Source organism: Ips typographus, linkage group LG12 (genome assembly GCF_016097725.1).
Source record: "Ips typographus isolate SLU linkage group LG12, UJ_Ityp_2.0, whole genome shotgun sequence".
In the NCBI taxonomy this organism is placed as follows: Eukaryota; Metazoa; Arthropoda; class Insecta; order Coleoptera; family Curculionidae; genus Ips; species Ips typographus.
This window is the reverse complement of record NC_138433.1, coordinates 6674123-6698003: the sequence shown is the minus strand read 5'-3', so window position 1 is coordinate 6698003 and position 23881 is coordinate 6674123. Positions and strand designations below refer to the sequence as shown.

At 39.1% G+C, this 23881-nt stretch overlaps 2 long non-coding RNA genes across 2 annotated transcripts in view; one reads left to right on the top strand and one right to left on the bottom strand.

The window, feature by feature from the left end:
- LOC145736752 (uncharacterized) overlaps positions 1-23881 on the top strand; it is a 200977-nt gene that overhangs the window by 75607 nt on the left and 101489 nt on the right. The window lies entirely within an intron of this gene.
- Positions 23248-23611, bottom strand: LOC145736639 (uncharacterized). Its single transcript, XR_014180066.1, has 2 exons — positions 23371-23611; positions 23248-23315 (listed from the first exon to the last, which is right to left on the bottom strand). It is a non-coding gene; the product is annotated as an uncharacterized LOC145736639 (long non-coding RNA).

Below are 23881 nucleotides of genomic sequence, written 5' to 3'. Positions count from 1 at the left end.
CAAGGTGTCCGATGACGAAAGTCCGATGATCGATCGATATAAGAAAGACGATTAAAATATTTTCAATGTTTCAGCACTTGCTGTTGTGCCGGAAGTAAGTACTAACTAGCTTATTTTAAATCAAACATTCCGTTTTTTGTTACACTTTTAAGTAGTTCTGATGATTCTAAGTATGTTTCATGTATCATATTCTATATCTATATTCAATTATTTTCGATTTATTGACGCTTCAAAAATGAAATTTTCACAACTTGGAGTGCCATAGGTCTTAAAGAGGTTGTGAGATAGAGGAAAAGGGTTTGTAATACTTCCAAGTAATAAGTTTTGGTGACATTGCGAGATGATCTCACTAAATTCCATAGCATGTTTTCCTTACCAATTTTCCTCGTCCTCGTGAAATTATGGAAAATATACTATCATAAAAATTGTCTGTAATTTTACGTCGTCATCGAATCATTATAATACCATGGTACAATTCTCTTATTATATGTGCTTATCAAAACCTACAGCAACTTAATAAAAATTCATAAACCTTATTTCATTTTGACTGTATAAAGCCTGCAGAAACTTCATACTTTATTTTATTTTTTATAGGGTGGTCTAAATTGATTGTCGGATAATTCAAGGTTAGAAAGTAGAAAAAAATAGACTCCAAAGTGTCATATAATATGTAGTCAAAAAGTGTCTCTGCAGAGTGCTCATCCTAATGCCAAAAACACCATTTTTAATTTTCATTATTTAAGTTACTTAAATAAAATTTTGCATGCATGTTCGATGTTTTAAAGTGGTCGTATGAGCGTTTTTCAATTTTTTGAAAATAATCTGGACAGATACGGAGGTTGTTCAAAAATTTGACAGCTTTAAATTTCTTTAAGCTGTAATTTTAAGGCATTTTGATGTGGCACATCTGATATTCCATACTTTCTCCTTGAAGATGCTTGACTGGATATTTCTTTTCATTTTGCATAGTTTCTCAGATACCGTCATTTTGATACGCTAACGCATGATAAAAAAAAATCGTACCAGTCCAAATTATTATTTAAAAATTGAAAGAGTTTCTAAATAATCTTTTAAAGTTTAAAATAGTAGCACTTTAAAAGACTAACATCCCAAATACGAGTTTTTTGGTTAGTTAATTAAAATGGAAAACTGTTTTTTGGGGGTTGTTGTTGTTTTTTCTCAACCATAGTTTACATGACACTTTGGTGTTTATTTTTTAATCTCCACCCTTTAAGTATCCTACAATCAATTTGGACCATTCTGTATTAATTTTTTAATGTTAAGTTTCTGTATAAACCAGGCATAAATACCGCTCGCGCTTTTAAACAAACCAGATAATTTTCAATTCGTGCATGTTTCCCATAATTACACAAGTCCTTTAGGACAAGTGAAATTTGCAACTAAGACACCAAAAAAATTATTGGTAATGTTAAATCTGTCGTGGTACCCCTGATAATTTCAGATTAATAAAAAAAAAATTAATTTTAAACCGTCAAGGCCCTGTATATCCCAATCTATCAACATTCGGATGAGGCGTGTTTGCGTGAATGGCCATTATTTCACTTTTTACTCTTTAAATGCCTGTATTGCACAAAAAATAGTTTTTCAGCTGAAAAGACAAAAAATAATTTGTATGCAATTCTTCAAATTGTGTCATATAACTTAGAGAGCAGGCCACGAAAAGGGGCCCTCTTTTTAAATGCTATATCTATATTTATATTTAAAAAAATCATATCAAATTTAAAGCGGAACTCATTAGTTGGTATTGCCAAAAATTGTATAATAAACATACAGGAAACATTAAAAAATAATCTTTTTTTTCTGCAAACTACTGCAACTGATTATATAAAATATACTAAAAATATTGTATTGTATGAAGTCACACTTTTTTAGGTCACCCTGTCACACTTAAATATATGTTGGGTTCTTCTTCATATGAAGCACTTTTTAAAAAAATTATTTATTTCAAGAAATCACTTAATTATATTGGAATAATAAAATAATGGTACTATTAACTACTTATGCAAAAGTTTATATTATTAGTTAATATTAATAGACGCGATTTTTACACTACACCTCTAATTTATAATATTAGCCTATGCTGACACAGCTTGATTGCACAATTTTACTATAGCTATGGTTTTGTAATTGGAACACGATTTCCGTTTAGCTGACTTGGCAATCTTATGGGTCAGTGTTCGTCTCTGGTGGGTGACCATGATATAACAGCTCCCCTTTTTAGGAAAAAGTTGTAGCCATGCAACAACTTTTATGGGTTAGCTTGAAGTTCCAAGGATTCATCAAAAGATGGTTCTGGGTGGATACTAGTCCTTCTTCTTGGTAATAGCTTCTTCCATTGGGTTTGTTTTAACTCGCTGCGTTCAGATCTTGGAGATGGCGGTGGTCCACTGTTTCCGGTTAGGCAAAGTTTAGGGTACTTCTTTTTCCTGCATTTGCATAAGATGAGTACAACAAGAATTAATACAATAATTACAATTGAAGCGGTGGTAAACCAATGATAATGTTTAGTGACAAAAGGTTCTTGAATGATTTTGTCCAATTCTTCCGAGTATTGGTTTAATCTGTGTTGAGCCACGCTTAAATCGTCGTAATTGATTTTGCTTAATTTTAAACGCTTCAAATCAGGGACATTGTATCGTTCTGGTAAATGGTTACAGCATTCGTAGGGGATCTTAACAGGATGGCTTTGATATGTAATGTTTTTGAAGTTTTGAACGAGATATTTCGAATGGATTCTGGTACTTCCAATGAAGGCATTGCAATTAGGTTGGAGTTTGATGATTGAATTCGTCTTCAGTATCTGCGCCTCTGGATTTCGGTTACCGCATCTTACAGTGACAGGTAGTGGTTCGGAGATTGTTACTAACCATAAGTTGTAGTAAATTTCTTGAACGTTGTAGTCTGTAGCGGCTAGAATTGATGTTTGGCATGTCCTTGGAAGAATTTTCTGTTGTCGTAACAGTTGTGCTTCACATATAGCATCGCTGTCAATTGGATACTGGAGTATGTTTGAGCAAATTTTCAGTCTTGTCTGAAGGTTTTTACAGCTTTCTAAATTTTTTTCTAAAGTGATACGTACAATAAAGAATCATCATCTCTCGCGATATATCTTTGCGTTGTTGGAAGAATGTGAAAGAAACCTGTACGATTATCCAAAATTGGGATGGGAAATGTTTTATAAAGTGTATAGGTTTCAGGTTCTACTAAGGGTATAAGAAGAACAAATACAACTTGATTTTCGGATTGATAGGCTTCTAACTCAATTACATCAAGATACTTAGCAACACTTGAAGTATAAGTTGGTAAGGGAAAATTATTTCTAGTTAAAGTTCTTGAAATTTCCTGGAGAGAAGTGATTAAATCGATAGGAGTGATTATTGAGCTGTGCAAGATTCTTAAACGAGCAAAAGTGATGGCATTTAAAATATCATCAAGATAGTTTTCCAAAAATACATAGCTTTCCATTAATGATTGGCAAAAATTCAATACTTTTACTTGTGCCTCATAAAAAGCTACATCATCGGAAATTCTGTTTAGTGCATTCTGAATTGTTACAATGTTTTCGTTGAAATTTTTCTCGTCTATCTGAAATTGCTGAATAGTAGAATTAAAGTTTCTTAGAACGGAACTTGTAACCGATATTTGGTTCTTAAGTAATTGTTCTATTTCACGTTCGTCGCGTGTAACTTTATTAATGCATTCATTAAAATATTCGCCATCAGCGTAATCCAAGTTTCCGGTAATAGATTTAAAAATACTACCTATGCCATTGACTAAACCTCGTTTACTACGAAAAGCGTAATTGTTTGTATCAGCTAGAATTTCTTTATATTTTTGTTCTACTGATGTTGCAGTTTGTCTGATAAGACTAACATGAGTTTGAATTTCAACTTTAAATGATGTCATACGAGGTGAAGGATCGTCAAACAATGTTATTAATTTATCGAGTATCTTATTATTGTCACGTATAGTATTTCGAATCTCTTGAAGGTCTTTGTATACAAGAAGCGTCCATTTGTCATTTGATATTTTGACTGTACCTGCTTCATGGTAAAATATTCCTATCGTATTATTAATTGGTGATATGTTGAATTGAGCGATGACTAATTCCGAGGAATCTGGAAAGAAAAACTAATCATAGAATGGTTTCATTCTGTCAAAGTTTATTTTTGAAAGTGAATTAGTATCTAAATTTCTAACTTTAGCTGATGTTTCATAAACTTCAATAATTTCGAACGGACCATTAAATTTATTATGGGACTTGTCTTTAATTTGAGATTCTTTTACATACACTTTATCACCTACTTTATATTCAGGGACATTTCTGGTTATTAAATTATCGAATCTCACCTTAGCTTTTTCTTTTTGCGCGATTGATCTTGATCTTGCTATTTTGTAATAGTGTTCCATACGATTATTTAGATCTCGAATGTATTTTGAGATTAGTTCTTTTTGATTGTAAAGTGTTTCAGGAGGTCTAATAGACGTATGTCCGAATAATAATTCGTAAGGACTGAAACCATGAGTTTTATTTTTTGTGTTGTTATAAGAAATTACAGCATATGGAAGAATATGAAAAGCATGTTCATCGGGATGTTCTGTTTTGTGGATATTTATCATTTCATTTAATGTAGCATGAAATCTTTCTAACGAACCGTTAGATTGAGGATGACTAACGCTTGAAAAAGTTAATTTTATTTCAAAAAGACGGCAAAGGTCTCTTAAGAGGACGTTATCAAATTCTCTGCCACGATCACGTGTTGGAAAAATACTAATAAAGTATTCGCAACATTTGAAGCTTTCTTATCAGATAGAGGATAAGCTTGAGTGAATTTTGTTAATTCATGACGAATGGTCAGTGCGTAATTGCGAGTAGGATATTCAAACAGATCGATGTTAATTCGTTCAAAAGGTGTTTTTGGTGTCTCTGTGACGACTAAAGGTGTACTAAGATTTTTCCTACAAATTTTCACTTTTTGACAAATTTCGCAACTTTTAATTAACTTTTCGACATCCTTGGTTAAACCTAGCCAATTATATTTTTCTTTAATTCGCTTAATAGTTTCATTTATACCTCGATGTAAGTTGTTTTTTCCACTATGGTATTGCTCCAAAATGATTGGAATTTGGTCATCGTCTGGAGTTCTGACAATATTTTGGCATATTTTCAAATGAACATCTTTGTCGGCCAAAATAAAACATAGAATTTCAGTTATAGGTAACTGTAAATTATTTTCTATACAATATGTTTTATTAGGTTCAAATTTTTCACGATCTTTATATAAAGTTAAAAAGAGAATTGGAACTACGGAGTCATTATCGTAAGGTAGTGGTATTATGAAATATTTACGATCTTTGACACTTTTACTAGAAACAATATTAATCGTTTTAGATTGCAAATCGAAATCTTTTTCTAGTATATCGTCAATGATTTTCTCATGCAGTTCTTCGAGTTTATTTCGCCAAAAGAATGTAACGATGTTTTTGTGAGATTTATCTAAAAGTTGTAAATTAGATATTTCTATTTTTGAGTAGTCATTCATAGATGTGGTTTTATATAAATGCGTAAATGTATTGTATTCGTTAGTTATTTCTTCGACATTCATAAAACTGTTGTCTTCAAAAGGTGGATCATTATTAATAGATGGTCCAGCTTCTTCGTTTAAAGCAAAATTTCGAACTTTTGAGTGAAATTTCACACATTCTTGAAAATGATTAACTCTTATTCTTGATAATGCATCAGCGTTGTTATTGATATTGATATATCTTCCGGGTTTGTATTCGATTTTATAATCATATTCCTCTAACTTTAGACGTCAACGTGCTAAGCGACTTCCGGGGTCTTTAATGGAAAAGAGCCATGTTAAAGGACGATGATCGGTAATGAGAATGAATTTACGACCAAAAAGATATGGACGAAAATGTTTTACTGCCCATACAATTGCGAGGAGTTCTCTTTCAATTGTGGAATATTTTGTTTCAGCACTACATAGAGTTCTTGAAGCGTAAGCAATTGGTAAATCTTTTCCAACAGGACCTTGGGATAAAACGGCACCTATCGCAAAAGAGCTTGCGTCTGTTGTAAGCAAAAATGTTTCGTCAAAATTGGGATAAATCAAAATGGGATTTGAAGTTAAAGCTTTTCTCAATGTGTTAAAAGAGTTCACACATTCTTCATCAAAATGGAAAGTAACATCTTTTTGAAGTAATTTAGTTAATGGTTTAGAAATCTTTGCGAAATTAGGGATGAATCGTCGGTAGTAACCGGAAAGACCTAAGAATGATTTTATTTCTTTAGGTGAAGTAGGGACTGGGAATTTTTCAATGCATTTAATTTTGTCTGGATTGGGTTTTACACCATGTTGAGTAATAAGGTGTCCAAGATAAGCTACTTCTTTCCTTAAAAATTCACATTTGTCTGGTTAAATTTTTAAGTTTGCCTTACGTAGACGTTTAAAGACTTCCGTTAATCTGGTAATGTGTTCGTGAATAGTTGGTGAATAGACAATAATGTCATCCATGTAAACTAGACATCGTTCATTTTGAATGCCTAAAAGAATGTTGTCCATGACGCGTTGGAAAGTGGACGGTGCATTCTTGAGTCCGAATGGCATACGAACTAATTCGTAAAGACCATTTTCAACTGAAAAAGCTGTTTTTGAAATGTCTTTAGGATCTACTTCAATCTGGTGAAAACCAGAGGCAAGGTCGAGTGTTGTGAAATATTCACACTTACCTAATTGGTCTAGTAAATCAGAAATATTTGGCAGTGGGTATTTGTCGTCAACTGTCAGTTCGTTAAGTTTGCGGTAGTCTATTACAACTCGCCACTTTTGTTTTCCAGAAGCGTCTAGCTTCTTTGGGACAACCCATACAGGGGAAGACCATGGAGATGTAGAATGACGAATAATACCTTGATCAAGCATTTTATTAATTTGAGATTTTACTTCCTCTTTATGAATTTGCGGGTATCTATAAGATTTGAGTTTCGATTGAGTGTTTTATCTCACTAGTGAAAGATAAGATGTCGCCATCTAAATAGAATATATCGGAAAATTCAAGACAAAGTTCAGTAATTGCTCATTTTTCTTCGTCATTAAGATGATCTGTTCTAAGTTGCTTTTTTATTAGCGCGTGTCTGTCTTGTGGTTGGTCAGTATAATTATCGGGATTCAAAGAATAAGCAAGTTCGTTGTTCTTACATTCCGGGACAAATGGTTCTATAATTATGTCTGAAAACTCGACAGTTTTATTAATTACGTTAGCATTTATAACAGATGTAAGAAATTCACCTTGTTCATTGACTTTAACTAAGGCGTTAGGTAATCGGACCTTATCTTTTTCTTGGGCATAGAGAATTGCACTTGTATTAGCTAGATTGCATTTTAATTTGCATATTTTTTCGATTCGGCCTTCGATAGAAATTTTATTATTACATTTTTTATTGCAAAAATTGTTCTCTTGACTTTGATAAGGAGAGTTTGAAATTGAATTGTTACTTGAATCATTAGTTACTTTATGTAAAGGAATAGTTTTAAAATTTGTAATAAGTTGTTTTGATTTTAAATCGACAATACAATTATAGTGATCTAGAAAATCTAAACCTATTATACCATCAAAATCAATATCCAAATCGTAGATATAAACTTTACGATCACTTCCAGCTACAAAAGGTATACAAACAGATTCAGTAATTAAAATTTTTTGATCTGTTATTCCTTGAACTGTTATATGTTCGGGATTTCTACGAGAATAATTTTTCACTGTGTTTGCTTTAAATATTGAGATTCCTGCTCCGGTATCAATAAGTAATTTAAATGTTTGCGAAGCGTCGTAAATATAATAAAGATTTTTTGAGTTCACTGTTAGTAGTGGACTTAAAGAAACTGTTGTTACGGGAAGTTCATGTTCGGGTTCATGTCGTCGAAATTCAATGTTTGAAGTTGAGATTGGATTTGTGAAACTGGGTTTGAGATTGTAGAATTTTCTGGGGGATGGTTGCTTGACGTAGCAATCTGAAAATCCTGACTGCTTTCAGTTTCATGGGAATATGATGTGTCAACAAGATTTTCATTTATTTGATACAATTCATTAATTGGGGGTTGATGAAACGTTTCAGTTTCAATTTGTTCATTAAATGATTGATTAGGAAAATCTTCATATTGAACATGTAAAGTTCTTTGTGCTCCATTGGAATTAAAAGGACGTTGATACGAATTTGATCTAGGTTGAAAATTACTTTCATTAGGGGTAAAATTAGTTGGTCGATTTGAGTGTGCGTTATTATTATTATTATTAATAATAGGTCGCTGCATAGGAGAAGAGTTTGTTCTTTGATCAAAAACTGGTCTTTGAAAATTATGGTTAAATTGGTTAAATTGTGGAGGTCTTTGATTTGATGTTTGTCTACATTGACTTGAAATATGACCAGATCGGCCACAATTGTTACATCTGGGAATCGAATTGGGTTTGGTTTGTGGTTTAGGATTTTGAGTTAATCTACTTGATTTTTGTTGTTCAAAATAAGACAATTGAAGTTCTCTTCGAATTCTGCTTTGAGCTTCTAATAAAGTTTGTGGATTACTAGCACGAATTAATTGTCCTAAGCGAAAATCTAAACCGGTTAATAAAGCGTTCAATGCCATAGTTTCTATTAAACTAGTTAGAGCATCTTTTTGTTGTCTAGATAAGCTTGATTTTTGAATATTAGCAAGTAATTTTGAATTTAATACTTGAAGTCGATTATAAAATGTAAGGGGTGATTCGTTTGGCAATTGTTTTAATCTTTGTAAATCTTGAATTACCGATGAGAGATCTCTTGAGTCTCCAAAATGTAAGTTTAGTAAATGTTTAAGTTCTGCATAAGTTCCTGGATTTCTAGAACTTATTAATTGAGCGGCTCTACCTCTCAGTTTATTTTTTATGTGAATTAAAAGGAAAACTTTCTGTTGTGTTGTAGCCATATTAAAAGCACAATCACAAGCATCAATAAAATTTCCTAGAAAGATTTGATCACCATCAAATTCAGGAATAATTGAAAAAATTTCTGATAGTTTGTAAGGTTCTACTTCTACAACTGTTGCTGTTGTATCTGGCATTTTGATATGTTAAGATATATATTTTTTTTTTTTATAACTAGTATTAAAATTGTTTTTAGTTTAAGTTTACTTTCTTATAGCTTAAACCAAAGATAGGATAGGGTATTAATAGTTTGGTGTAAGGAAATGCGATATTTGGAAAATCGAACAGTTTCACACAAAAATGTAAAATTGTAAAGTAAATCGAGATGATTCTTTACTTACATAAAAATTAACATTCCGTCGTGTTCTCGCTGCTGCTACTGGACTTTCCGGACGTAGTTTTCACGAGTGATGATCGGATTGCTTCTGACTTCTGAGTCTGAGGTTCTTTTCTTCGTTAAGAGATTGGAATCCGCCGTTACTAGTTAGAATACTCGTGTTCTAGCAACGTTTACGAATCCTACTGCGACTGCGCCAATTTGTTGGGTTCTTCTTCTTATGAAGCACTTTTTAAAAAAATTATTTATTTCAAGAAATCACTTAATTATATTGGAATAATAAAATAATGATTAACTACTTATGCAAAAGTTTAATATTAATAGACGCGATTTTTACACTACACCTCTAATTTATAATATTAGCCTATGCTGCCACAGCTTGATTGCACAATTTTACTATAGCTATGGTTTTGTAATTGGAACACGATTTCCGTTTAGCTGACTTGGCAATCTTATGGGTCAGTGTTCGTCTCTGGTGGGTGACCATGATAGAACATATATATTCCGGAAATATCCCTTTCCATGTTATGTAGGTCTCTGTGGAACGGAATTTGTTACTCTACGGTTTTCCAGATACCTTGATGTCTCAAGTTAAAAAGACCACCGTGTACAAAGTGTTTCAGATTTTAATACGGAAACTTAAACCGCGTATTATAAGTCTAAAAATAACTATAGTTTGCTATACAGAGAGATGACGCAACTTGGAATAAATTCGCTATAATTAAATTGACTCGTTTTTTAAAAAATTGCTGAAATAAATCAACTATAACTTTTTCTTGCGCGTTTTATGAACCAGTCTAGACATATACAGGGTGCGCCAAGTAAAAGTTATGATAGACAACTTAATTTTTTTAAATGGCAACCTTGCTTTTTTATGCACGAGGTTAAAGAGCATTTAAACGAGGTTTACTTTTCAACTCCTAGCCGTTTTTCCATAAGAGCTAAAAAAAACAAATTTTATGTTCCAATATTATTTTAAATAAACATTACTAAATCAATGAAGTGTTCGAAGAGCCCACCAGTCTGTTGCTGGCAATACCCTAATCGCAAATTGAACTCTTGCTTTACCCTATTTTCTAAAACCTCAGGTGGTATTAATTGGCATTCATGTCTAATCCATTCTTTTAAATCTTTGTAGTTTCGTGGCTGCACCTTATAAACCTTATTTTTAAGGGAACCCCATAAAAAAATCTAATGGGGTGAGGTCTGAAGATCGATGAGTTTCCGTTAAGTGTGGTAAAAGACAATTTTTTTTTTTCACCTTATGATAATAGTGACAAATACACCTTTAATTTTAACGCTATCTTTATTCTACATCTAACACCTTTTACTATAACAAGTATCACCTTTAATTTAATTTACGTTTATAAAATTTATTTTGTTTTGCTCTTATGAAAAAACCGCTAGGAGTTGAAAAGTAAAACTCGGCGGAACTAGGTAAGTAAAAATACTCTTTAACCTCGTGCATAAAAAAGCATTGCCATTTAAAAAATTAAAGTGGTCTATTATAACTTTTTTCTGGAGCACCCTGTATATGTCCAGATTGGTTCATAAAACGCGCAAGAAAAAGTTATAGACCTATTTCAGTGATTTTTGAAAAAACGAGTCAATTTAATTATAGCGAATTTTTTCCAAGTTAGGTCATCTCTCTGTATAAAGTATATTAAAAAACGCTTCGTTAAAGAAATACAGTGTTGAAGTTTTAATTTTATTGTAGTTTTAGCCCCCCAAACGGTTTTCAAGTGAGCCAATAATGTTTTTTTCTTAAAATTTCAAAATCCTGATTTGATTTAGAAACTTTTGTTCTGCCATTTTTTGCTTCCGTATCTGTAACCGTTCTCAAGCAGATTTTTAAAAATTTTTATTTTCAGAAAAAAACATCTGAATTTTATAATGTAATTTGGTAAAGAACTTAGGGTGGTTTTTCTGATAAATTTGTAACTAACTCATAACTGTGACAGGAACGGAAAAAAAGAGAAAAAAAAGTTTCTAAACTAAATGTTTGTGGAAGAAAAAAGGGTACCCAAACCCCAAAAAAAGAACACTCTGTAGAGTTTTGCAAAATTTTGGCTTATCCAATGATGCGTGGCATGATAAAATACATATAGTCCAAATTTGAGCTGTGTCTCAAAAACTGAAAGCAATAAAACTAAAAAAAAAAAAATGTAACACCCTGTATTTCTTTAACGAAGCATCTTTGGAATATAGTTTATATAGCAAACAATAGTTACTTTTAGCAAATTTTAGATGTAGAATACGCGGTTTAAGTGTGTAACGAAGTTACTAAGTTTTTACCGTTTTCTTAATTAGATCGATCAACCGGAATCATCAATTTAATTGCTAAAGGTCCCACAGTCGGATTTTCTCCGTTCTTGTCAGGTTAGGATCGGGACGTCGGTTACTTTCCCTTCGGGTCATAGCGATGTGTCGCGGAAAACCGTTAATTGATGAATGCGTGGTTAATAAGTTTTACGCGGCCGAATGTTCAGTGGCTATAGTACCGCAGTTAACCTGCAAAGGCGTCCTGCCGGCACCCAGTGTGTGGCAGTGCGCGCGCTTCCGTTTCCCCATACATGGTACGTAGATGAGTGGGGCATTTCAGATAATAAAACTGACCTGCACGTGGCAAACGGTCTCTTCCACTTGCGGTCAGCGCCCGAACCTGTCCACCTGCTCCGACTCGACGGCCGACTAGCTAAGTACCATCCAACCGCTTATACCGGTACGGCATCTGTTCTGGGCCTATACCGCAATACCTGTCCGTTCCTTTTGGTTTTCCCCGTATTTAGTACACCGTAGCTAGCCGTCGTGGACTCGTAACGACCCGACGGATTTCCCCGTATTTAGTACACCGTAGCTAGCCGTCGTGGACTCGTAACGACCCGACGGATTTCCCCAGTAATTAGTACCCCGTAGCTAGCCGTCGTGGACTCGTAACGACCCGGCGGTTTTTCCCCGTAACTAGTACACCGTAGCTAGCCGTCGTGGACTCGTAATGACCCGGCGGATTTCCCCAGTAATTAGTACACCGTAGTTGGCCGTGGTGTGTTCGTAAGGACCCGACGGTTTCTCCCTGTTACCCGTAGCTAGCACCTGGATTTCTCCTGGCCTTAACCACCAGGACAGCTGCCGTAGACACCGTTAACGCGTACGCCTATTATTTGACCGCTTTTACTGGTACGTGTAGCTGCTTTGTCACCCGCGTCCCGACTTACACGCTTTTGGTTGAAATTGATCGCTTAAAACAAACTTACACGCTCTCTCTCATCTTTCACTTGCTTTAGTTACTGTTGAGGACTTAAGAGACCGTTAGGATTCCGACATTTGCTTTACGGTTGGTTCTGTGTACGTTAACCACCGTAGGCCCGTAGGCATAATTTTTGTTTAATTGTTTCAAAGTGTTGATTGCTATTTTAGTTCTTTTGGAAACACGACCCGGTTAGCTTGTAAATTAATTTCCTTCAATCTTTCATTGGGTCTGTCAGCCTTGCAAAACCTTAGCGACCGCTTTCCTTCTTCGGCTGTCTTAAAAGCTACCCCGGTAGACGGAGCGTTTTCCTGGTTTACGCTCCGCGGTTATTTGAAACCAGGTGGCGCCCGAGGCAATTAACATCAGACTAGTGTCAAAAGGGGCATTTGATTTGAATCCCCAACAAAAGAGCGTCACAAATTTGGCGCCCGAGCAGGGACCACGTTTTGAGTTTTGAGATGACAGTGTCTCAATTAACCGTTTTTTATTTCCTTTTCAATATAAACGTGTAACTTTGTTGTGGTTAATAGCTTAGGATAACTGTACTAACCGAGCTTGATCACCGCTTTGCAATTCACCAAAAAAATTGTCTTTAACCAATCCGGCTTTGTTTCTTTTTTACCCGAGTTTAAATATACCGTGTAGCCTGGGTTGTCATGGATACCGACCAAAAAGATAGTTTACCGTTAACCGTCACCGCCGCCACCACTGCAGCCGCCTGCTCAAGCGGCACCGAACCGATGGACTCCAAAATTGCGTACGTTTGCCAGCTCAGGAAAGACGCTTTGATAGTTGAATTATCCAAGATTGGATTAGACACCAGTGGCACCACAGAGGTATTAAGGAAACGCCTAATTACCTACTTAGTGGGTTGAGAATCAACCCCGATAGTCAAAACTTCACCATTTACTTTTCCTGCAGTTTATACCGATCCGACCGCTACCACAGTAACTTTACCCCCGACTACCGTAGTAGTTAAAGTTACCGAGTCTCTTACGACGACCGTCCCTATTTTTACAACACCATCGACGTGGGGTACTACCCCCCCCCCCCAATGTGGGGGGGGAATGCCCTACTGTGGTTCCGAAACAACCGGCACCGTTGGGCGACGTGGCAGCAGTTTGAGGCTGATTTCCGCACTTTTTATTACCCTCTGGATTACTATGATGATCTTGTGGCACAGATAAGCCGCCGATTGCAAGGGGAATCCGTCAGTCTGTACTTTACTGACTTACAAACTATGATCCGCCGACATGGGAGTATTACACCCGAACAGGAGTTAAGTTGGTTGTACCGCAATATGACACCACAATTAAGACAGATGGTTCGACCGACTTTTACGATGTGTTAACTCTGTCACAGAAAGCCCGAGAGACCGAACGCCTCTTAGAGGAGGTGAGGCAGGCAGAGGCATGTAGTCACCGCACCCAACCTGAGTTTACTAGAGTGAATAGTAATCAGCCGTTAAGTCACTACACGTACCCGAGACACGAGTTACCGTACCAGGCCGCCCACGACCAAATGAGGTGAGTCGACAGACTCGCAACAACCCGTTCCTCGATACAACGCACAACAGGTCGCCTCAACACCCACCCCCGAATATGTTGGCGATGTGGAGAGACCGGGCATTTCCGTACCGAATGTACCCGTCCGCCCCGTCTGTTCTGTTCCAGATGTGGGAAACCAGGTGTACAGTCTCGGCATTGTAATTGTGCACGGCCGGAAAACTAAAAGGGCGTTGTGACAATGCGAGGAAAGCACAACCGCCCGACGTAACAGCCTCGACCCACCCTGTTTCGACCGTTACCGCCTGTGAGCCGTCCCTTGTAAATACCGTTCAGCCGTTAAACCCCGTCCCACCGACCGTTACTCCAGTTAACTTTACCGTACCGCCTGTACCTGTCACCTGTCATACCGTACCGCCTGTGCCTGTCACCTGTCATACCGTACCGCCTGTTCCTGTCACCTGTCATACCGTACCACCTGTTCCTGTCACCTGTCATACCGTACCACCTGTTCCTGTCACCTGTCATACCGTACTGCCTGTTCCTGACATCTGTCGTACCGTACCACCTGTTCCTGTCACCTGTTGTACCGTACCCAAGTATACCGCCGATAAAATTAACATTACCGTACCGACCGTGTCTGTAACCTGTTGTACCGTACCGACCGTTAGCAGACATAAGCGTGACGTTACTCCAGTTACTAAAGTACCTAACGTTATTACCAGTTACCCTGTACCGACCGAGACGTTTGTTAACGATTCTGGCACAAAAGACTATGTTCTTCCGACCGCAACACCAAACCTTACCGTACCGACCGTCCCAGTGCCATCTGTTGCTGATATACCAGCAGTCACCGCCCTGAATGCTTTCCTGACCACTGACAATCGACCCCACATTTCTGTCAAAATGTTTGACACAGAATTTATGGCATTAGTAGACACTGGTGCTGCCCGTTCATACGTAGGGGCCGTGGTACGACAGTTGTGTCTCAAGCACGATTGCACACCTCTCCGTCCAGCCGTTGAAAACGATAAAGTTGCAAATGGCAGTAAGGTAGATATTACCGAGGCTTTCAGGGTCAAACTGACTTTTGAGGGTTACCCTACTGTAACGGAGGTGTTGCACTATTTACCAGGGTTAACCGTATTTATCGTACTTGGTATGGACTTACTAGGAAAACATCCTTTTCAAGTAAATTTGCAGACAAGGGCTGTACAAATAATAAGCCCCAGACCAGTCCGTATACCGCAAAAGATTAGTCCAGTCAACACCATTGAACCGCCTGAGCCTTTAACGTTAACCGAAACCGAAAACGCCAGACTGCAACAGTTTTTAAACACCGAACTTCCAAAGTTTGACCGAATTAGAGGCGTAACTCCACTAACCACACATACCATTCATTTGGAAAAAACCGAGCCGATTAAGCAACGCTATCACCCTCGCAATCCTCGTACGCAGGAGATTATTAATACCGAGGTAAAGCAGATGTTGCAAGACGGTATTATTGAGCCGTCAACCAGTCCGTGGAGTTCCCCTGTAGTAATTGTCCGTAAAAAGGATGGTAAGCACCGTTTCTGTATTGACTTCCAAAAAGTCAATGACGTTACCCGAAAAGATGCATACCCGTTACCATTTATTAATTCAATCTTGGACAAACTCCGCCGTGCCCGTTTTATATCCAGTATTGGCTTGAAACAGGGTTACTGGCAAGTAGCTCTCGATGAAGCTAGCAAACCAATTACCGCATTCACGGTGCCGGGCATGGGCTTGTTTCAATTCAAAGTCATGCCATTTGGTTTACACTCAGCTCCCGCTACGTTTCAACGATTAATGGATATAGTCATCGGCCCCGATATGGATCCGTACTGTTTTGCGTATCTGGACGACATTATTGTTCTTGGGGAAACCTTTGAACAACATCGAGACAATCTGTCCGAGGTTTTCCGTCGTCTCCGAGCTGCGAACTTGCGCCTGAATCCGGATAAATGTCAATTTGGTCGGAAATCCCTCCGTTACCTGGGCCACCTGGTTACGTCCAGTGGTATCCGTACCGATCCAGAAAAAGTGTCGGCTATTCAGGAACTGCCGGCTCTGAGAGGCGTTCGCCGTTTTCTCGGTGTTGCATCCTGGTACCGCCGTTTTGTCAAGGACTTTTCCAAAATTGCTTCTCCTCTAAACCGACTTTTAAAGAAGGGAGTGCAGTGGTCTTGGTCAGCGGACGAGCAGGATGCATTTGAGCAGCTGAAAAAGTGCTTAATCGAAGCCCCCATTTTGGCTTGTCCAGATTTTTCCCGGCCGTTTGTACTACAAACGGATGCGTCGGATCATGGGCTGGGTGCTGCATTAATACAGCATGATTCCAATGGCGATCACATTATCGCTTATGCTAGCAGAACGTTGACAGCTACTGAACGGAAGTTTTCGGTGACCGAGAAAGAATGCTTGGTATGAGACCGTACCCTGAAGGCTACCGTTTTACCGTGGTGACGGATCACCAGTCCTTACATTGGTTGCACTCTCTAAAAAGCCCATCTGGCCGATAGCTCGTTGGAGTATTTATCTCCAACAGTTTGATTTCGAAATCAAGTACTGAAAGGGGGTATTGAATAAAGTAGCTGACGCTCTATCTCGGGACCCCGTGCCGTCCAACTCGGTTGGCGATCCACCCGAATCCATAGCGCTGATCGAAAATTTTGAACCGTGCTCCTGGTATAGCGCCAAGATGGCGGCGGTCGAAGCGAATCCCAAAAATTTCCCTGACTACTGTGTTAAAATCGTCTCTACCGCCATTTTTGGGATTTAAACGAAGTCACGTCTGCAGAGTCTGCCAGTTCGTGGAAACTTTGCGTCCCTAAAACCGCTAGGGCGGCCATTCTTCAGTAAAACCACGATGAGCCGGCCGCCGGGCATTTTGGGATTGCAAAAACCACCGTCCGTATAGCCCAGCGCTATTATTGGCCGGGAATGATGCGGGATATTGCAAATTACGTCCGCAATTGTCCTTCTTGTCAGCGTTATAAAGTATCGCAACAAGCACCTCCTGGGTACATGCAACCGTCACGAAATAACCGCCCCTGGGAAACCGTCTGTACCGATTTAGTTGGCCCGTTACCACGTTCTGCAAAAGGGAACAATTACTTGGTAGTGTTTCAAGACCGATTTACTAAGTGGGTACAATGTCGAGCAATTAGGAAAGCAACGGCTCGAGCTGTAAGCCAAGCTTTGTACGACGAAGTTATAACTAAATTTGGGTGCCCACGAACCGTTTTGTCCGATAATGGCACGCAGTTTACCTGACAACCTGTTACGGGTTTTTTTTGGCAAAAGGTTTGTTTTCTTTGATTTTGGGGGGGTACTTACATTTTGCTATTCTACTGCAATTTACAGTAGGCCGGCTGTCACAAATTACCTTTTTTTTAACTAATTCACGCACTATCTGAGCAAGTAAGCAAAATGTTTCACTTCTTCTAAAGTAATCTAACATTAAAGATAGTAATAACATAAAACTTTAATTTCACTAAATAAATACATGTAAACATTCTCTGGTTTGACATTGACATGATGGTTCAGCGACGGTTGACTGTATTGATTGATGTATTGATTTTGTGGTTTTGTATTCTGTCATATTTAGAGTTCAAATTAACGACCAATGGTAAAATAGTTTTATCACAGGTGTCTATTTTGACCAATTGCAGCTTAACTTAAGAATGGTCTAGAATCTAGTTTAGGCAAACTGCCATTTTCTTTTTGGGTTTTGATTCCACATGGTGGACACTAACCATTAACGCTTGAGCGGATTTTTCAAATCAAAGTAGGTTCATCAGTCTTTAAAAATATAGAATTAAGTTTCTGAAATACCTTCTTGGGGATTTAAAGAAAAGACTTTGGTAAATTCCTATTTTGTATTGCCAGGAAAAGCCCATCAACAACTCGGGTAAGTTTAAGTTGCAATTGTGCTTGTAAATACTCACTTAATGTAGGTTGCTATTGTCAATCCTAGCGTGCTTGACGGTCATTGTACCTAGAACATGTTTTCTAGGCTTTTTCCTTTCCCACTTTTACCTCCGGTGCTCCACAAGGAAAACAGCACTTGACACAATCGATCACCAACTCAACGAACACCAACTCAACGAACACCAGCACATACACTTGCAATCAGCCCTTGTTGAGAGTTTAAGCTGTCCTGATTAGTTGACACATTAGGCCTGCCTGTGCAGCATTAACTGAAGTGTCCAGGGAGTATTAGCAATCTTGAAATAAGGTCAGTCTAGTCATAAGCAGATCTGCAGGCTGCAAACACAGTTTCCTGGTCTCTAATTCACCATTGAGCACAAGCAGTCGATATATAGTAGTAGAAAGGAACTTTGACATCCTCCATTACCAGTGAGAGTGTGCTTACTAAGATTTTTGGGTTTGTAAGCTCACACTAAATGCATTTAGTTGGGGTCCAGTGCTGCTTGAAAGCACAAGTTTGTCTAATTTGATCTAAAATATTTGATTGAAGGTTACCTTTTTCTTTTGCCAACCTTCTGTGAACACAATCTAACACTCACCTATCCAGACTTGTACCGTAGTTAAGGTTCCGTATTCCCAAATACCCAACTTTGAGTCCATCATTAAAATAACCATTTAATCTCCCTTTTTGTAAACTGATTTGATTACAAATAGCATACACAACATGTGGAACATATTGCTGTGCTTTTAAACTTGACATTTTAAGGTTAGGTTCTGAATTGTCACTCAGTACATTAACCGTATACTTTTAATTTTTGACAGTCGTTAATTTTGTTTTTAAATAAAGAAGAGGCCTTTGCCATAAAACGGGGTACTTGGTGGTATTATTTAAGATTCGTATTTTGCATTACTGATATTTGGTCTAGCGTTTGGGGATTTCCCGCTTTAGCGTTCGTTTACTGCTCTTCTCAAGCCCTACACGACGGTGCAAAGTGGGTGGCGCCATTGAAATTTAGCTTGTTAACCTACACCACTCTCCGTGAGTAGTTAGCCTGGGGCATTCACCGAGTGGCTTGAAGAGGTCCCGTGACCACCCAATCTTGTTTTGTAAAATAGAATCTTTCGGTTAGTATGTTCCAATCTAGCAAATTCTATTGTTACAAATTTGGCGCCCAACGTGGTTAAATTTTGGTAACTTCATTTAGACAGAATATTTACAGGGGAGGACATACATATATATATATATATAAGGACATTTACAGGGAGTATTGTCAAGGTAGTGACTTATAATTGGTGATCTTTTATTATATCAGTGACTGATTTAGAGGTTTTTTTTTTTTTGTTTTTCCCTTTTTTTTGTTCTGTATTTATTGCAAGTGGTTGTTTTTTTTTTGTTTTGTTAGGAGGAGTTGGGTTGTGGCATTAAGTTGCTCGTAAGTGAAATTTTTGAAATTTTTCTTTTGTTGTATTAAGTTCTCTATATTGGTATATTTAGCGAGGAAAACTGATCATCATGGATGTAAACCATCTTGCTAGTGAAGAGCTTAAATACGAACTGTGTATTAGGGGCTTACCTACCACTGGGAGCTTTGCACAGAAACGTGCAACTTTACGCGAGGTATTGCGCAGTGAGAAGCAGGGTCAGTTACAGCCACCGTCTGATACCAGATTTGGAGTAGAGAGTGAACTATGTCTCTGTAGAGGAAAAGTATTTGCAATGGAAAGGGATATACGGCTGTGTTCTTCAGACAATCAAGCTAATGAGGTTAAACGACTGAATACAATTCTGGTTCATGTGCTGCATAGGTTGCAAAGAGTACACCCTACCACGCCAGAGGATGAAGGGATAAAAGAGGACACTTTCCATCGCTGTAAAAACTTGCAAATTTGGTTAGAAAGGTTGGAGCAAAGAGCTATGGAGGACTTATCCAATTTGAGGAGCGTAAATGAGGAACAAGGTAATGACACTGACGTACCGGTCAGTCATGATCTCATTGTTTTGGACGAGGATCCACGTCAAACGCCTGAGGCATCTGAAGCTCAAGAGGTTTCTAGGGAAGCTCGACGACTTATACGAGTCCCCGATGGATTGTCTGTCGGTTTTGCCGGCGTTTCTTCAAGGTTAGACGTTCATCCTGCCACTTCGTCTCGATTGACATCAGGTTTACCGCCAACCAATACCGCTTCAGGAATCGAAGTAGGTGACGCTATGGTAGCGCGCAGTGGTTGTCGAGTTTCGAGGAGCGAGACCAATGCTTTTGACAATGCCACTTATCAGGATCCGTATCGTCGTTTCCAGAACCATCGAACACTCAACGATACAGCAGGAGTTGAACCTTGGCAACAAGTCAATGTTGAGAGTAATATGGCAGAGATCAGACGAGCTGCCTTTGGTGGGTCGAGTAGCCAACCTGTTGGTCGTGAAACTTTCGTCGTCGCTGATAACCTTAACTTATTGAGGGACAGACAGTCAACAAGAAATTATTTGGACAACCATGAGGAAAAAAACGCGCAAGTTCGTTTCGAGCGCACAAGATCACCACCTCATCAACCTCATCATTTACCTACTGGAAATTCCACCTTGCAGGACGATTTAACTAGATCGTTATCGGTAGCTGAGTTGGCTCGTAGAGTACTTGGGATAGGCGACACTCCAGTTCGCAATTTTGGGCCGTCTTATTTGTCATCTGGTTCTGAGACGTTTCCGGGTCGACATGACATTAGTCGTTGGAATGTAACCTACAATGGGCATACTAGCGTCAATGATTTTCTGGAGAGAATCGAGGAGTTACGATTGTCTCGAGGAGTTTCGAAGGATCATTTATTGCGCTCTGCACCTGAGCTTTTTACTGGTGATGCTTTGTTGTGGCTTCGTACCAGGAGATTTGTCGACTGGGAGGACTTGGTTCACCAATTGCGAGATTCTTTTCAGCCTTACGATTATGTCTATAGCTTATGGGACGAGATTCGTAAACGAACTCAGGGGGTCCAGGAACGTGTCTTGACCTTCATCGTTGCAATGGAGAATCTTTTTCGAAAACTTCCTGAACCGCAGCCTGAAGAAGCCAAAGTTAATATTGTCAAAAGAAATCTCTTACCGTATATACAAGTTCAATTGTCAACCCATAAAATCCAATCTATGAATGAGTTGCTGGCACTGAGTCGAGCTATTGAGGAAACAGAGTCGAGAGTCCAGAGGTTTACACCGCCCTCCACTAACTATCGAGCTTTGCTTGAACCATCGTTAGCTTATCACAAACCGTCTGCACAGATCAGCGCAGTGAGTGATCTTTCTCAGTCACGGGGAGTGGAGCAGCGCGATCCGCCTCAATCAGTGTGTTGGAATTGCGATCAGACGGGTCATAGATTTCGACAATGTGCCGCACCTAGAAGGCTATTTTGTTACCGTTGTGGTGAGAAGCAGACAACCTTGAGGTCTTGTGGTCGATGTCAAAAAAACGACAGGCCGACGAGGTCGTAGACTGTCTTCCTCGTTCAGATTCTTCTAAAACGGTCACTAGTGAGTCTGTGAAGTTTCAATCACTGGCTGTATTGGACTATGTTTTAGCACACGCCCAAGGTGACCAGCGCCCCTTTCTAAATGTAAATATTTTTGGTAAGACACTGTTGGGATTGTTGGACAGCGGCGCGTCGCGCACTATTGTTGGTTCGGCGGGTTGGTCCATTTTGAAATCTCTTTGTACCCTTCAGTCGTGTGAGATTCCTCAGTGTACCGTAGCTAACGGTCAAAGTTGTGTTGTTTTGGGTACCGTCCCTTTACCCATTTCGTTGCAGGATCGTGTCATTTTACTGGACGTTCTGGTGGTTCCTGAGCTGCCGTTTACGTTAATTCTTGGAATTGACTTGTGGACTAAAATGCGAATCGTTCCTGATATGTTCAGCGGCGAGTGGACTTTTGCCGATCGAGCGGGTCATGATAGAGTCGAGCTGGCTGCCATTCAGTCTGCGAGTTCCTTGTCCGTATTGCAGAGGGAGATTCTTGAAACATTGATTGGGGAAATTTTTCCTCCGGGCGGCTCCAAGCTGGGTTGCACTACTCTGGTCGAGTTGGTTATTAAAACAAATTCTTCCCCGATTAAACAACGCTACTATCCTCTTTCGAAAGCGTTACAAACCGAAGTAAATTCCGAACTGGAGCAGATGCTTGCTGATGATATCATTGAACCTTCAGAATCTCCATGGTCTTCACCAATCGTGATGATAAAAAAGAAAACTGGTGGTTGGCGTTTTTGTGTAGACTACCGTCAACTTAACAAGGTTACCGTGCCAGACGCATATCCAATTCCTTATGTCTCGGCCACTCTTGATAAGTTGCGCGATGCTCGGTATTTGAGCACTCTGGACATTAAATCCGCCTATTGGCAAATACCAGTGTCTAAAGAATCCCGTCCTCTTACAGCTTTTACCGTCCCGTCACGCGGTCTTTTCCAGTTTAAGCGTATGCCTTTTGGGTTAACCAACGCACCTGCAGTGTGGCAACGGTTGATTGATAGGGTCGTTGGAGTAGACTTGGAGAAGAACGTTTTTGTTTATCTGGACGATGTTATTATTTGCACGTCCACTTTTGATGAACATATAAGAGTTCTGAGGGAAGTTATTTCTCGTGTAACTAAAGCTGGCCTTACCTTGAATAGAGACAAGTGTAATTTTGTAAAGTCTGAGCTCAAATATTTGGGATATATTGTAAATGCTTCAGGATTGCTCGTTGATCCGGCGAAGATTGATGCTATTTTGCAGATTCCGACCCCTAAGAATGTATCTGATATTCGCCGAATTGTAGGTCTTGCTTCTTGGTATCGGCGATTTGTGCCAAATTTTTCGACGGTTATCTCGCCTTTGACTCGCCTGACGTGTAAGAATGCCAGATTCGTTTGGGATTCGGATTGTGAAACTGCTTTTAATATGATAAAGGAACATTTGATTAAAGCCCCAGTTTTGTCCTGTCCTGATTTTGACCAGCCGTTTTGTATACAGTGTAACGCTTCTGATTTTGGATTGGGAGCGGTTCTTTCTCAAGTCCAGGACGGAGTTGAGCATGTAATATTGTCACGATTAACATAAGTTGCACCATGTTCCGTTACCTAGGCTGGCCCCGGTCTCCCCCAGTACACTGCCGAATCAGCGAGACCGGCAAATTGGGGTCATGAGATGAGTATTTAATCGGCGTCTCAAGCCATCGAAGATTACTGGTCTCTGGGTCGGTCTATCGAGCATCAGTCCGAACTTCCTAGTGCCCGGACGGCTCGATACCTTCTTGGAATCCAGGCTGAAAAGACGAGAGTTCTTACGCAACCCTGAGGTGACCGTCCGAACTCTTGAACCTATCAGTACTTGAAGCAAGTCCTTTGGGCGTGTCGGTCAAAGGGGTTCCCAGCTCGTATCGAGAGGGTTTCGCTTGGCGACACTTCAAGAGGGCTTGCAGGGCCTTAAGTAAGTCCTTTGGGCGTGCCGGACATAGGGGACCCAGCTCGTATCGAGAGGGTACCGCTTGGCGGCACTTCAGAAGGCCTTACGCCCATTCCCCCACACCCACGCATCGACACACCCCCTCTCAGAAAGTGTTCCATGCGCGTCCCGCCAGCGGCGGTGTTAGCGGCCCTCCTAGTCTGGGGGTAAGATCTATTTAGTGTAATCGAAGTATTAAATAAAGTCCACATACTTGAGCTACGATTGTTGTTTCTCTTCCTACGCCACCCCCAAAACGTGACATGGTGGAGGCGCCGTGTTGAATCCCGGGGCTACTGATCTCCATATCTGTGGCCAAACCAAGCCGTACGCCCTAACAGGAATGAGAAAAGCGTACAACTTGAGATCAGCAAATCCTAGCAGCCC